The sequence below is a fragment of the Rhagoletis pomonella genome, unplaced genomic scaffold, assembly GCF_013731165.1.
Source record: "Rhagoletis pomonella isolate Grant_MI unplaced genomic scaffold, Rhpom_1.0 Rhpom_scaffold_03804, whole genome shotgun sequence".
NCBI classification, from domain to species: Eukaryota; Metazoa; Arthropoda; class Insecta; order Diptera; family Tephritidae; genus Rhagoletis; species Rhagoletis pomonella.
The window spans coordinates 10,391-15,114 of NW_023462357.1; the positions used below are offsets into that span (position 1 = coordinate 10,391).

The window sequence follows — 4,724 nt, forward strand, 5'->3', positions numbered from 1 at the left end:
GTGCGTGTCACCTCTAACCCACCTTTTTGGAGAGGGAATGAACCGCCATTGACAAAAATGCAACCCCCGACCACCTAGGTCCCCTATGGTTCCCTAGCGACCCCTTAGAAAAATTGCCAAAAATCACAATTTTCATTTGCGTTTATTCGCTTAAAAAATGTTAAATATTCATTTGCACAATACATTTTTATATACACATTTTTATATACAAGACATTTTTATAAATCACCCAGTAACCAAAATCGGCATCACTGGGGCGGCAGCCCCAGGTTTACCACACAGAAAGGGAATTCTAGTTACCTAATCCTCTCCCAAGGTTGCATCACTGGGGCGGTAGCCACAGTTAGGTCACACAGAAAGGAGAATTCTACGTAGTAAGGTCTATAATCCCTAAGCGCGGCCGAAGGCCGCCTACGCAGAAAGGAATTCTACACAAAAATACTGTGGACGCAAGTAAAAATTGCGATTTTTGGCCATTTTTCTAAGGAGTCGTAGGGAACCATAGGGGGCCTAGGTGGTCGGGGGTTGCATTTTTGTCAATGGTGGTTCATTCGCTCTCCAAAAAGGTGGGTTAGAGGTGCCATGCCCACTTACCATTCGCCCACCGCCCCTTTAACGAACGGCCATAAAGGAAAGCCAACCCTTTTTAACATTTTTATTCATGTGATTAGCAGTGGCAAAAATGTATGTATTAAATACGTACGTAAAGGTCGGTTGGAGGTGCCACGCCCACTCCCCCTTCGCCCACCGCACCTTCAACGAACGCCCATAATGGAAAGTTTCCCCTATAAAAAAAATATAACGGCAATATTTCTTGTTTATAATGGATTTGATCCATCGCACACCACGGACTTTATCGGCCGCCGACTTAGATGGGCTCGCTAGTCTTTCCATTGCACCACAACTTATTGGTCGGAGCGATTAAGCTGGTGTAGTGTGCGCACCTCCATACATCATCATGTACATATTTCAAGCGAGCCCTATTATTTAAATAGGCGGTCGATAAACTCTGTGGTATGCGGTGGCTCTTATAGCTGTATCCTTACACCTATTCCGTGTGTTGCAATATCCACGAAAGCAGCAGTTAACTTTTTATGAAGAAAAATATTAAAAGATATTCGAAAATTATTAATTATTTTTCCAACGTCAAAAGCTGGATTTTTTTTTTTGAAAAAGTTGGTACAACAAAAAATACGAAACACGTTTTCTGTCAGATAGCTAACATGGCGGATAAGAAGAAGAAGTGAAACCATGATGCAATAATGAAAGGTGTTGTACGTTGTGACAGCTCGAAATCGAACTACCTTAGGTCAATATTGTATTTTGGAAGTACAAGATAAACGGAAATAAAAAAAAGCCTTTTAGTTAAAAAAGTACTAAATTGTATGCCTTCTCAACAGCGTTCCGATTATCAGAATAGGTATATATATGGCTTGGTAGTCTCATAAAATTGTAGATAATTAAAATAATAAAATTAGGCGTGTTTTTATTCACAGGAATATGATAATATGCTTAAAATTTTCGCGCTGATGAATACCCAGCTAGAACAATATGGCTTATATAATTCCTTTTATGAGCCGTATCACTAAGAAAATTATCCCTTATGAATTTGAAATTTGTCCCTTATATTGTACAGGCCAAAAAGAGGAATTCATTTACGTGTGATCTTTTGTCCCCCTCTTTCATATAGGCTTCTTGTGCGCATATATCAGGTTTCATAGCTGTTGACCATACCAATAATGCCTCATGCTCAGTTTTACTAGATCAATTCGTGTTCTCGAGAAAAAAAAATGTCACGATGCAAAAATCTGAGTATAGCCGCCAAATTCTTTTCTCAAAATTTTGAAAGTTCTTTGTTTTTTGCCCTATATTTGCTTTGTATGGTATTTTCAACAAAATATAGGCCAAAAACGATAAATGTTCAAACTTTGGAGAAAAACAATTTTTCAGATTTTTGGATCGTGAAAATTTTTTTTCTCGGAGAACACGAATTGATCTAGTAAATCTTAGTATGAGGCATTATTGGTATGGCCAACAGCTATCAAACCTGATATAGTCGCACTAAGGTTTTTTTGTGTTCCACAGTGTTATACAAGGGATACTTTGAGGAATCATATAAGGAATTATACATTACCCAAGTCCACGTATATCCAAGTTCGTGTCATACAGCAAGCATTGACTACTTTTTAAAGTTTTATTTATTTGTTTTTGAAATTGACGACATATTTCAGAATTTGTAATTAATACGTTGTGTTCATTTTAGTAAATCCACTTTTTTAATTGTACAAAATTTATTATATACATACAGTATCGGTCATATCAATAGCAACCCCATTTCAAAGTAATATTATTTCCCTCTCATGTTAATTTATTTATTGCTAAGAATTTGCAACAAAATTAAAGTTGAATTTCTAACAAAACTCATATAAACCGAATTTTAAAACTTCGTAGAAAACTACAAAAAATACAACAAATTTTCAAACAAAATTCAAACTTTTTTCTCAGAAGTGTTAGAATTTTTTTGAGCACTCAGTTTTATAGCCCCTTCAATTTTAGTCTAATTATATGCAAGTTTGAAGTGGCTATAAATGACCTTAGTTTTTTTAGAATCGATTAAAAACAAATCGTGTTTAATCGTCTTCTATATAACGAAAACTTCGACCATATATCGATGGCTGAGTAGAAGATCGACCTATCTCGGCAGCCAGGTCGAAAACGCCCGATATCAGAAAGCTTTTCAACGCCCTATTTCAAAATTTGGCTGAAAAACGCCCTATTTTAGAATTTGATTGAAAAATGCCCTATCTCGGAACTCGGTTCAAAAACACCCTATCTCAGCACATTTTCGAAGTATTTTTATTTGAGATAGGACTTTTTTGAACCGACTAATAATAATAAAATATGTACTATATACATATCTAGTTTCAATATAAAAAAATTTATGTACACCATTAATTGTGTATACATATCTAAGTCAATATATGTGATATACATGTACATACATCTACATACATATCGTCGTTTAAAGTAAAAAACCATGTATCAATAAATTGCAAAACCGCGTATAGAGATAATGCAAACCCACGTATGCGAGGTTGCATAAATTAATTTCTAGAGAGTAAAAACATTCATATTTCAAAATGGTTATCTTTTTGTAAAAAGCAATCGCATTTTTGGCTAGTATATTTCAGGAAGAATGGATAAGGATTGATCCAAAAACGTGTGTGAGCGAATCCAATTTTTAGCAGCAAATGTCAGTTACGCGGTTTTGTACTTTAAGCGACGATATGTATGTTAACAGGAACGCAGCAATCTAATACACGGGTGGAGCAGGAACGCAGCACAGCAGAAGCATACAAAAAATCTGCAAATAAATGTTTTTTTAGGTTTTTAACAAACGAGAACCTGGTTTCAACTTACTTCAACGTGTCTAAATCACAACGCACACACTAATGCAAAGGCGCAACAGGAACGCAACACTATAAAATACGGGCGGAGCAATATACAGGCGGAGCAGGAACGCAGCACAGCAGAATCGTCCGAAAAATCTGCGAATAAATGGTTCATTAGGTTTTGAAATAACAAAGAGCTCAAATGGAATGGTTCATCAATAAAGTCAAAATAATATGTTGTAACTTACGTGTATTAGCTCTTAATCACAATACCAGCACAGGTCGGTCAGCGAAACACTAAGGAAATGACCTAATAAATGCAAAATTATAATTTATTTGTAAAATAATTCGGTTTTATTACAATACTTACCAAATTTCACGCAATTGGAAAACAAATGTCAGCGAATAAGAACAAAACGAACAACGAAAATTGAATCAATGTAGCTTGTTCAGAATTTTTTTCTAATATTTTGGGAAATGTTCAGTGAAAATAGCAAAGAAACAACACAGTTTCTCCTAAGGTAGTTCAAGATGGCGGATTAGAGCGAGAAGTTGCCAACGTATAACACCTTTCATTATTGCATCATGAAGTGAAACTACCTTCTAAAAATTATTGTATCATGCAAACAAACAATCAAAATTTTGAAAAGAATGTCGAGTGAATGCAGATCCTACTGATTCAATCATTTTACAGCTCTGCCCGGCACCTACTAACAAATAGCGGCACACTCCTGTGCACGCTCAGCCACTGCCGACTACGCATGCGTGCTTTCAAATGTTTAGCTTGAACAAATAAAATACAATTATTGCTTTCAAATGGCATCATCTTTTTCGAACGTTTTACGGATACGAAAATTGATGATAATGGTAGAAGGTTTTCTATGCGTTTTCGGATACGGAAAATTTAACTAAAGTGCACTGTCGGAAAAATTTACGTTTCTTTGTTACTTGGGTAATTTCCAAACAAAACGTTCATAGAAAGTATTACTTATATATTTGTTTAAGATTGGTAAATTTATCCTCTGAAACCATTTATCGACGTGAAAATTTTTGCGGAATACGAAACTGCTTTCAGGCTCTTCAAAAATATTTTTTTTTTTTATTAATTGAATTTTTGTAAAATATTTTCCAGAATGTTACTGTTTTAAAAGTAAGTTAAAGGATTAAATAAGATTAGAAACTATTAGAAAAAAGTATACTAACATTGAATGCATGCTTTTTAAACATTCGCATATCATTGCATTTTTCATGGTTTCATGTAATGGGTTTTCTTGGAATCCAGGCTTTTTATTTAACCTTTCTTCGGCAGCAATTTCCCATATATGACATTTG

The 4,724-nt window shown here is 35.0% G+C and overlaps 1 long non-coding RNA gene across 1 annotated transcript; it reads right to left on the bottom strand.

Moving 5' to 3' along the window:
- Positions 1-3,162: 3,162 nt before the first annotated feature.
- On the bottom strand, positions 3,163-3,821 carry LOC118754377. The gene is made up of 4 exons (XR_004994888.1): positions 3,763-3,821; positions 3,641-3,702; positions 3,421-3,548; positions 3,163-3,364 (listed from the first exon to the last, which is right to left on the bottom strand). It is a non-coding gene; the product is annotated as an uncharacterized LOC118754377 (long non-coding RNA).
- Positions 3,822-4,724: the final 903 nt, after the last annotated feature.